The sequence below is a fragment of the Cryptomeria japonica genome, chromosome 4, assembly GCF_030272615.1.
Source record: "Cryptomeria japonica chromosome 4, Sugi_1.0, whole genome shotgun sequence".
NCBI classification, from domain to species: Eukaryota; Viridiplantae; Streptophyta; class Pinopsida; order Cupressales; family Cupressaceae; genus Cryptomeria; species Cryptomeria japonica.
Window position 1 is genome coordinate 554,792,490 of NC_081408.1, and position 11,734 is coordinate 554,804,223.

The 11,734-nt window shown below is 35.4% G+C and overlaps 1 protein-coding gene across 4 annotated transcripts in view; it reads left to right on the top strand.

Moving 5' to 3' along the window:
* The window catches only part of LOC131029434 (pentatricopeptide repeat-containing protein At3g60050), a 53,661-nt gene extending 42,511 nt beyond the window's left edge, over positions 1-11,150 (top strand). The window contains exons 2-3 of one of the 4 annotated variants that reach the window (XM_057959910.1): positions 2,799-2,915; positions 10,534-11,150. The gene's annotated coding sequence lies outside the window, so the exon portion shown is untranslated. Of the gene's footprint in view, positions 1-2,785; positions 2,992-10,533 lie in introns of those variants that run through there. The other 3 variants (XM_057959912.2, XM_057959911.1, XM_057959909.1) reach the window with 3 other exon arrangements.
* The last annotated feature ends 584 nt before the right edge of the window (positions 11,151-11,734 follow it).

Genomic DNA, 11,734 nt, shown 5'->3' on the forward strand with positions numbered 1-11,734 from the left:
GAGATCCAAATTATTCAGCTATATTTAATGCCAACACCTAACAGATCACAAGTTCGGGACTTCAATGAGAGATGCAAAGGTTAGAGAATACAAATGCTGCTGTAGATGGGCAGTATTCAGGAGTGCTCTAAAGTATTTATTTTTAACTGCCACTATATTCGGTTGGATTTACTTTTTGTTTTTGTCAATTTTAGAGCAACTATTTTGGGAGGAGCTTCAAGATCATCTATTTGAAGACATTTTTTCATGATCTTCCAGAAAATCTATTTTTTTTGTAGTTATTCTTATTGAAAATCTATTTGAAGATTGTTTTGCTTAGGTATTAAATTTGTGGACTAATTTGTGCTTTAAGCTTGCTTTGAGTTGCAAGCAAACTATTTCTAGTTACTAGCATACCTATATTTTAAAAAACTATGTAAATTATGCCGAGAGATATCATTTTTTACTTCAACTTTGGCAATTAAAAGATAACTCTCTTTCACCACAAAATAATTATTTGAATGATCTACACACTAATACTCACGCCTACACTATCATGATTACTTTGAACTATACTCATGATAGACTATTATGACAAATAAATAAATGTTGTGTAAATTGTATGGTTCTGTTAGTCCATCAAAATGACCAAATGATCAACAAATAAATGGTCAAAACTAGAGTTGGTTACCAATCTATCACATGATAAACAACCAAACATAAGGTTAGTAATGTATTTGTCCATGTGATCTGAAATATCTATTAAGATTATACACAATTTAAACTAAAAACAATCACAAAATTCTTCGTTGACTAGAAAAAACTCAAATATAAAAAATCTTTTAAATTTAAGCATCTAAAATTTCAGATTTAACATATAAAATATCTTAAAATGCTTCTAAATGCGAGCATACAAAAGTTTCAGGTTTAGCATCTGAAAATATTTTTGCTTCATTGCCATAGACTGAAAATGTTATTTTAGGTGCAGATGTACATAAAAAATTCTGTTTCATGGATAATATTTCATACTGGTACTATTCAGACTCTGAATATGACATTAAGTAGCATAGTTATCTTAAAATGGGTGCTATTTCAGACTTTGAATATGACATTAGGTAGCATAATTATCTTATAAATATCTAAGTAATATGATTATATTAAATATGTTATAAATTATCTGAAATATTCCAAACTTCGAAAATTCTGATTATATATTAAATAACAAATATATTATGGGTTTTACAATTTTGACCACCTATATTCAAAATACATAGAGATGTAAAGATGTGAATATATTTATAGAAGTGATGACTAGACTGGAATTGTTGAAGAAAGAAATGGATATCTACCTATATACGGTGCTAGAGAAAATCCTTATAAAGACTGTCTACTGAGATTCAATAGCATTTCCCTTAAATGGTTGCAGTTATACCTTGTTACAAAATGAACTCCATTGCCTTTCTGTTTTGAGAGATTTTTCCATGGATAAAGAGAGGCCATCCTAGATCACATTTAATTCCAAATAGAGTTATAATCTGCCTACAAAATTATCAAATTACACATTCAAAATTTGGCTGAGATTCGTTTATCTACTTTTATTCATTTGACGAATAATACTGAGTAAGCCTCGTACTCTTTTTCTCCATTGATGAATGAAACAAGTTATATCATATTTGTAAACAACGAATGCAGAAATAGTACCGTAATTTGCTTATACTTTTTACAACTGGTTGGTATTGAAACAAAAAACAATTAAAAAGATGATCCTTAAAAAATGTAATAATAGAGTTTTGGTTAATGGTACAATTTCACTGCAGATAAAGGTGAAGACATTACTATTATTATCTCTTATACAGAATTTTTTTCAGTTTCTTTTGTTTGTATTGTTTACATAAATGATTAAAGATGAAGATTAAACATCGAAAATTTTTGCAGCCGGTAATTAACAAGGTTCTAAAAGAAAAATATTGATTCTGTTTGCAAAGTTCTGAGCCTACCATTTCTCCTAAAGTGCATAGAGACTTGTCCAACAAGAAACAAGAAAAGGTAATATGATTTGTCATTAAGTCCCATGGCGGATGTCAGCATGCACGACAACATCAACTTCTATTTTCTTTAAAAATATGAATAGACCTCTTATGTTTGGACCATATAACCAAACTCTAAATTGAATCTTATCAATCATTCTTCTCGGCAACATATAAACCTATATGTATTTTAATCCCTCTTTAATCTGTATATCACCATTGTTGTTTCAAAATCTCATTCTTTTAATCCCTCTTTATTTTATAAATCATCATTGCTGTTTCAAAATCCCATCCATTTTGTCATTTCATTTGGATCCTACATTGAAATCTACTGGTGGAAATCTGAAAAAATTGGATATCTTACAATATCTTACAATGACAAAAGAAACAGATGAGAAATTTTTGTCCACCACATAATCAACAACTGAAATAACAGATAGAAAAATGGAGGCTCTAATTAACAAAATACAGCGGAAAACAAAGAACGAGAAGATAAATTGTAGACCATGACATATTGCAGTGTCCAGCTTTCAATTTATAGTGAGAATTATCTATTTTTGGCCAGTATTTGTATGCAACTGTTCTGCAATGTGGTGAGGTCTGAAATTTAATGGTTATGCAATATGGCGAGGTCTGAAATTCAACAGTTATGCAATGTGGCTGTACTTTTCCATTAATAGGTTTTTGATGTGCGAGTCCTTATTCTGCAACCTCTGCAATTTATTATTTTGCTGCCACACAAGATGTAACGTACCCGACAGATATTAAATCTGTTTCAGTTTCTTTGCACAGGCATATGAAAGGTAGACGGATGGAAATTTTAAACAGGAAGCTGAAAATGTACATGGATTTTTGTTTTCAATCCATTATGTGACTGTAGACACCTCTCAGTGTAAAGATAACTACAAGGTGCTTCTTACTTATCTTGAATATATCACATGCAACCTTTTAAAAAAACTATTAAATAAGTGCCATTTGAGCTTCAGATTTTCAATATAATTTGCTATGTCTGCTGGTAAAGTTTCTGTTCAAAGTCTTTTGTGAAATCTTGTGTATGTGTGCTATAAATAGATTTGCTTTGTCAGATTTGCAAGCTTTGTATTTCAGGTTTCTATAAAGTTGGCAATTGTGCCTTTGTAGACAATTCCTTTATTCCTTTTACTAAATTGTGTGTCTTTTTTAAAAATCAATTCAATCCCGTGTGAGACTCGTACACTTTAGTTTCTCTTCAGCTGAGTAGTGTGAGTGTTAAGCTGTCACTTAAGTTTTCTGTGTTACTGCTAGTCAAAAAACACAAAATCTCTTGTCTAGTGTGGTAGTGCTGAATAGCCTTATGGCTTATACCCTAGTCCAAGAACAAAAATATAGGTTTTTGTTTAAGCTTTTTTACATCACATTCTTGGTGAAATCCTTCTAGTTCTAGGTTTTATTATATTATTTCTTTCACCCTTTAAAGGGAGCTTTCCCTTCAAATTTGAAGAGGTTTCACCTTACATGCTTTTCTGTTTTGTGTTATACCCATTGAAGGACTACTCACTGATTCTTTTGCACGACGAGTAAATATGCCAAAAACTTGCGAGTTTTGGCAAAATCTCACAGAATTTTTGGCCAAAACTCGGCCAGTCTGTGCCAGAAACTCATCCACTTAGAAATTAAAGTCCGCAGCTGATGAAAAGGTCATTCCATTTTCATTCTTGGTCCTTTTTTCTGTCCAATGCAAGTAATAAACCCTCCCAACCATCAAGCACACCATTTGCAATGATTTTCATTGAGGAGAGAAGATCAGAAAAGATTTTTTGGAGAATTTTGAAGGCAAATTGGAATCGCAGGTAGGTATTTTGATTTTGATTTTTGTTTGTATTTTTAAAACATTTTCCTTCATTTTTGTTGCATCTAGGTTTAAAAAAATCACCAATGCTAATACTAAGTAGTCTAAATAGATTTAAATTCCACAAATCAAGATTCATGGCCCTGTTTTGTTAATTTTTTTCTGTGTTTTCACTATTTTTTTCGTACCCAACTTATTTGTTTTGTTTGAATCCTTTTTTTTTTTGAAGAAAATGTTTAGAATTTTTAGATTAGATTAAATTTTTACTGATTTAAACTTAACCTATTTGAATTTAATTTAAACTAATTTAGGCTGTTTTTAATTATTTTTATTAAAAAATTAACAAGTTGTGCTTTTATTTTGCATGTGTAGGTTAATTTAGGTAAATAGTTCTGCATCTGGTTCAGCCTTAGGCTTCATCCCATTAGTGCTGCCACCATTGTTTGTAGGCACTCATCTTGTAGGAGCTATAGACCCTGCTTGGAAATATGGCTATCAAGGACCGAAAACTGGGTTAGTTTTTTGCATTAGATATGAAAACGTATATCATGGAGGCATAAACTGCCTCAAATACCATCATGCAGACATTACTCATCATGGTGCCGGGGGTTGTCCTAGGACCATTGAAGAAATAAAGAGAAAAATGAATGCCCTACTTGTAGCCGCAGAAGAGAAAAAATTGCAAATGGAAAGGGCAAAGGCAGCCATGGCAGTATCCATAGCTGCTAATCAAGTTGCTCCAATCAATCTTGAATCAGATGAAGATGCACTTTAGGGCATAGTAGGCTCTTTTTGTGGTCCATCTATCCTAAACAAATCCACTACCACCACCACCACTTCATCTACTTCTAGTAGAATGCCAACACTAGTGCCTACCCACATGGCACATAATTTTTTTGTATCCAAAAAGACACTTGGAACACAACCATCATTGGAAGCAACTGGGTGGAACATGGAGGTGCATGAGCATGCAGACATTGCATGTGTTGATTTTTGGTACTTTGACAACATCCCTTTCAATGTGGTTAGTAATCCTTATTGGGAGAATTTAGTTACTACATTGATAGTTGCTGGAAAAGGCTACAAGACACCTTCTCGCAAAGACTTGAGTGGGAGGTTAGTTAATTTAATTTTTTTGATAATTATACTTGTTGTGACGTATTCACACATCGCCCCATTGCAAATGGGGACCCCTCCTTTTTTTTTTATAAATTTAGGGTTAGTTTTCTTAGCTTGGTCGTTTAGGTCTTTGCTATTAATCCTTGCATTGAAGAGTTGCCAGAGGGCTCATTAGGATAGGATGAGTTAGTGAGTGGCCCAGGTCAGGTACATTAGGGTTCCTTTCTGAAGGCCTCCTCTTGGTCACCCTAGGACTTGTTTTAGGTTTAAGCTTTGACTGAGAATATGAGAGAGTCATGGCATCTTGTCAGGAGTCTAGGTGGATAAGTCTTAGCAAGGTCTTGCTTGAGAGATTTGAATTGGAGTCATTCAAGGATATGAATCAAGGAATGAGCTTTTAGAGAAGAGGTCATCATGAGCCCCTTTAGGATTTGAATTTGTCATGGTTGATGAATGATGAAGCAAAGATCGTCTGCAATCACAAAGCTTGAGGAAGAAAATGAAGGTAACAGAAGGCAATTTGAAGAAGAGAGAGAGATTCGCCTTTGTACCTCTTTGAGGGACTAGAGCGAATTCTCCACATGAGGGAATTCTTGCCTTAGTTTGATGAAGTTCTTTTCTTGTAGGCTTCGATTGATGTGAAATGGACATATTTATCCTTTGTAGGTGCCTAATGACTAGGTCTAAACTTGAATGTTTGGCAAATTGAAGAGGAATTTGATTGAAAGTATCAAATTTGCTCTTGTACCTCTCAGGAGGACAAGAGCGAATCCCTTGAAGAGCCTCTTTTGCCTTAAGATCAAGCCAAGCTCTTGCTTTAAACCCTCATCTAAGGTGAAATCGAGCTAGGTGTTCTCTTTGAGATGAATTTGAATGAATTTTGATCATGGAGAATGAAGAATTTTGATAGAAAGACCAAATTTGCTCCTGTACCTCTCAGGGGGACAAGAGCAAATTTTTCAGGTGAGAGATCTTTGCTCCAATTTGGATGGAATACTTCATTGCTAGGCCTTGTTTGATGCAAAATTCATTCATTCCCACTTTGGAGGAGTCTGACCATGAAAATTAGACTTGGAAATTTGACAAAGAGATGGGAATTTGAGCTAGAACATCAAATTCGCTCCTGTCCCTCCCAAGGGTATAGGAGCGAATTCTTCTTAGACTCCCCTTTTGCTCATATTTTGGATGAAAATCTCACTCTAGGGCATTGATTGGAGAAGGACTAACTTGAACTCACCTTGGGGGATGAATTTGAGCAAATTTGGACTTAAAATTTGAAGGAGAAATTAAGAATTTGAGCACAAGAGCCAAATTCGCTCCTGTACCTCTCAGGAGGACAAGAGCGAATTTTCCTAGACTTCCCTTCTTGCTTCTTACTTGGGTCAAAATTATGTTCCTAGGCCTTGATTGAAAGGGAATTGATTCATGTATGCCTTTGAAAGTAAGTTGAAATGAAGTTGATGATGAAAATGTAAAGAATTTGTGCAATTTTGCCAAATTCGCTCCTGTACCTCTTAGAGGGACAGGAGCGAATTTCACTAGGGGTCATGTACCTTCCAAAGGTACACAAGCGAATTTGTCAAGACTAGATGTTTGACCCCAAATTTTAAGCAAGCAAAGCTTAAGGTGACTCCTAAGCATGATTCAAGGTGATAGCAACATGAGAAAGGGTGAAAAGTGAGTGTTTGATTCAAATCCAAGCCTAATGCTCCTAATTCGCTCATGTCCCCTCCAAGGGTATAGAAGCGAACCTCTTTGAGGGGACCTTCTGCCTCACTTAAATCATTGAATAGATCTTTTTTTGAGCAGGTTTAAAGACAAATTGACATGTTTGTGATGAAGGAAGGATTCAAAAATCAAGATTGAGGTGAAGTGAAAGGAAAAGAAGTATGAATTGAGACAACTGAGGTGAAGTGAAAGGAAAAGAAGTATGAATTGAGACAACGAAGAAATTCGCTCATGTCCCTTCCAAGGGCGCAGGAGCAAAATTTCTTGAAGAGAGTGTTTTGCTAATGAAATTGTGTTGAGAGCTTCCTTGAAGGTGACCTAAGCTTTTCTACATTCTAAGCTTCATACAAATCTTAAGGATTAAGTGCGCTTTCATCAAAGAGGTGAGAAAACTAAGAATATCTCCTAGTTCGCTCATGTACCTTCCAAAGGTAAAGGAGCGAATTCTCCTGAAAAGCCCTGTACCTTGCTATGGAACCTAAGCTAAACCCTTTTAGAGGTCAAATTGGTTAGGAGAGGGGTTGAAATCAAGGAGCAAAGCAATGAGGATCAAGTTCAAGCATGAATTGAGCTAAGAAGGCCAATTCGCTCCTGTACCTTGCCAAAGGACAGGATTGAATTTCTTAGAGGCATGCACCTTCCAAAGGTACAAGAGCGCATTGTGTTGAGAGAAGGTACCTTGCATAAAGTCATAAGAGAAATGTCTTGGAAGCCTCTTTAAGGATGATTTAAACCTTGCAACATCATCAGTTTCCTAAAAATCATATGAATTGAGCAAGCCTTGATCAATTTCTGTCTAAATTTGATGCATTTCTTAGAATCACTCATGTCCCTTCCAAAGGTACAGGAGCAAATTGCTCAAAAAGTGTGCCCTTTCCTCCCAACTTCAAGCAAAATTGATTTAAGTGTTTTCTTGTTGATAGTTTGGAGTGAGAAATGCCATGAATATATCATGTACTTAACACCATCTTTTGTTTGTTTTACAAATCAACAAGATCAAGTCGGAGGGAGATTGGGCAAGGACATAGAGGATCTCTTCAAGCTTCATCATCATCATCAAGGACACTTCAAGTGCATGGAAGAAGACTCAAAGTGCTTCTAAGTTGAAAGACTTCAAGTGTTCAAGCAATAGAACAAGCTATCCTCAAGGTCCTCATTCTATCACATGGAGAAATCACAAGATGTCAGAAGAGAGATCATACAAACATTTCGAGGCGATATGAGCTACCAGAGGAGTGACTTGACCATGACTTCCTACCACCACTATACAAGATAAAGAGGAAGCTTCATCAAACACAAGAGAGTCAAGGAAAGGTTCATCAAGTACATCAAGGACGATGGAAGATCAACCAAGGTCATCCCAGAACACGAGTATAGGACAAGGTGGCATCCTAGTCACTTTTTCCAATCAGAAATGCTCCACATCAGAATGACCAGATTCGATGAACCACACTTATGCACGAAGACACAAACTCCGATGTACTTACCCTTGACATTCATTGGTCCACATAAACTAAATGTAATTTTCTCATTGGCTAAAGGAGTTTGTTATAACAAAACCCTAATTAGGGTTTTCATCCTGAAATCCTAGCCATTGAAATGTAAAGAGCTCTCTATATAAAGCTCTTGCTCTTCATTTGTAAAGGTTAATAGTTCTAGAATAGTGGGTAGCAAATAATTAGTGAATAAGAATAGAATAGAGGATAGAATAGAAGTAGATTAGGGGAGGGAAGAATTGTTGGTATGACTTGTAAATGAGATACTCTTTTCATTGAAGTTATGGTGAAATTTGTTATTTCAACAAGCCTAATGGTTCCACTTCTCAATTTATTTTCATGTTGATTAAATTGAATGGAAGAAGTTGAATGTATTCATGTGGAATCCGTTTTATCCATCCCACTAGCCTCTTACTGATTGTTAGTGTGCCTTGTGTGGTCAAATGGAATAACATGAGCTTAACCTCAAATCGTCCTACACTCATTGTTTATGCATTAACTTGAATGGTGATCGATGTTTGGTAGTATTGGTTCGAACATCTTTGAAAGTCCTTAGAAGATTTCATTGAGCTTGTGTCAAATTGTTCATTTTGATGGTGAGACCTCACATAGTAGGATTCCATCTAATCATTCACTCATCTTCCTACATTCTTAGGATTAAAATAGATTCTCTCAACCCCTTCGTCTTTTGCCATTTTTCCAATTCAAGTTAGTCTAGGACAAAGAGTATCGCCCAATTGAAATATTAGATGATCAAGTTCCAGCAAATTAAGTGTTCAAGCAATCAAACATAAGTCCCTTTGTGAATCCAGCATAATCACATCATACCAACAGAGCTTATCCACACGTAGAGACCCTACATACAAGAACCTTGGAGTTATTTCGATTAATCCTCAGGCAAATCTTTAGCATTCGAATAATTTTGTTCAAGAGAGGATAAGATACCTTGGTATTTTATTTTGTGTTCGTATGTGCATAAAAAACACATCAACAATACTTATAATAATTTATATTGAATTTAGGCTATTTTTTGTTTAAAAATTAAAATTGTGTACTTAATTCTACTTTGCACTTGTAGGTTGCTTGTGAATGCAACTAATAGGTCAAGGGAATATGGCTGCAATATTCTTTCTGATGGGTGGACAGATGGGAAAAACTGCACCATTATTAATTTTTTGTTAGCTTGCAAAAATGAGGTGGTTTTTGGAAATTGATGGATGCCTCCAACAAAGTCAAATATGCCGAAGTGTTGGAAGAAGTTGTCATGGAGGTGGGAATAGAAAATGCAGTGCAAATAATAATTGATAATGCAATAGCATATGTGGCGATTGGGAGAATCCTCTAAGAGAAACATAGGACACTTTTTTGGTCACCTTGTGCAACACATGTCTTTGACCTTCTTTTGGAGGACATAGGAAAACTTGATGGGGTGACACTGATTGTAGATGATGTAAGGAGCATCACAAAATTTATCTACAACCCTTGGGTTTTTTATTTGATTAGAGATCACACCCAAGGAAAAGAGTTGGTAAGATTAGGCATCACAAGGTTCACAACGATTTTCTTAACATTGCCAAGTATTCTTGGTTCATTGATGGCTTTGAATCAAATGATTGTGAGTCAAGCATGGATAAACATCTTATGTGAAGAATCCTAAAGGAGAGAGGGTTGCATGCATAGTCTTCGACAACCTTTTTGTACATAGAGCTACAAAGATTGTGAAGGTAACTTTAAAACTTCGAATTTAAATTCACATTGTTTTTATTTTTAATTTGTCTCTCATTATAAATTTATAACTTTATTTTTTAAATTGTAGGTTTTGGAGCCCTTTGTTAGAGTTCTTCGCTTGGTAGATGGTGCTCAAACCCTAATGGGGTATCTTTATGAGGCCATGGATAGGTCCAAGGAGTCAATTAAAAATTATTACAAGGGGACCGCCTCAAATTTGATCCCATATGGGAGATTATTGATAGGTGGAACAATCAACTCTACCAAACCATCTATGCAACAACGTACTTTCTCAACTCTGCTTTTTCTACTTAGATACTTTCTCAGATTCCAATGGAGAGGTTATGGAGGGCATCATTACATGCATTCAGAGAATGACACTCCAGGTTGAGGTGAGAGATCTTATTGTCAATGAATTGCATAGTTATAGGGAAGCAAGGGGTATGCCCTTTTCTTCAAAGCTGGCTAAGAGAGAAAGAATTGCTCAAACACCAAGTATTAAATTTGGATTCTTTCAAATGCATCTTACAAGTTACAAATTTTCAAATTTACAAGTTTAGAACTACTGATAATTTGATAAAATATGTTTTGACTTTTCTTTCTAACTTCTTAATATCTTATTTTGTAGAGTCTCGGTGGACAAATTGGGGTGGAAATACCTCAAATCTCTAAAGATTTGCCCTCTGCATCTTATGCCGACCGTGTAGTGCATCCAGCTGTGAGCACAATTGGAGCTTCTTTGAGGCCATCCACATGAAGTTGAGGAACAAATTAGCTTAGAAATGCCTCAATGACCTTGTCTTTGTGCAATGACTTTCGGCTGCGCACAAGAAAAGTAAAGGAAATATTAGGTGATATGATTGATGTTGATTAGATAGGCTTTTACAGTGATTGGGCAAGGCAGGATGAGCAACGTCTATTGTTTACTAAGGATGAGATCTATGATTTGGAGAGGCATGCATTGGATGAGGGTGCAGCAGGAGATTTGGGATTGGATGACATCGATTAGGCTGAGGAGGGGTCATTGTCACCAACATCTATATCCAGAATGAGGTCGAGTCATAGCTTGTCATGCCAAGTGAGGGAGAGGAGCCACATCAGACTCCTAGGATTAGACCCTCTAGTTCTACCTCTCCCCTAGTTTTCACTAGAGCAGGGAAGAGGAAGATGTAAAATGTTTTGATATACTATTTACTTTTAATTTTTCAGAAATAGTTTTCTATTTTCCATCAACATTCCACATGAGGATGCCATTTTGTATCCAATTTACATTCAAATCAATTAAATACAATGGGACAAAGCTTGTTTATTTTATGTACTCATTGGATCTTCTAATCAAATTTTGCAAAACATATGTTTCTAACGAAATTTAAGCAATTTTTTAAGTTGCTGAGTTTTTGCTGAGTCAAGTTGTTTGGGCTTGGCGAGTTTTTCCTGAGCTCGAGTAGTCCAACTTTGGTTATACCACAAGGTACAATGAAAATGCTAACAGTCCTAAAAACAAGCCTGGTCATTTTTTGGTGTGATACTGCTTTACAGACTCTTGTTGCTAACCTGTATGCATATTAGAATTTTTCATACCCACACTGTTTACAAAAATCGTTCTGTTCAAACTCCAACTGTGTGATCATAGGGATCATATCTTTGAGATCTTTCACATGCACCTCCAATCCAGAAAAAATGGACACCAATGTTGATCTATGAACTTGTACTTGATATCATTTATGTGGTAATATCATTTAATACATCTTATATAACTTGATTACATTCAATTAGAAGTCTTACTTCTTCTGCAACCTACAAGAGGTGATTGGCATGCCAATTTATCT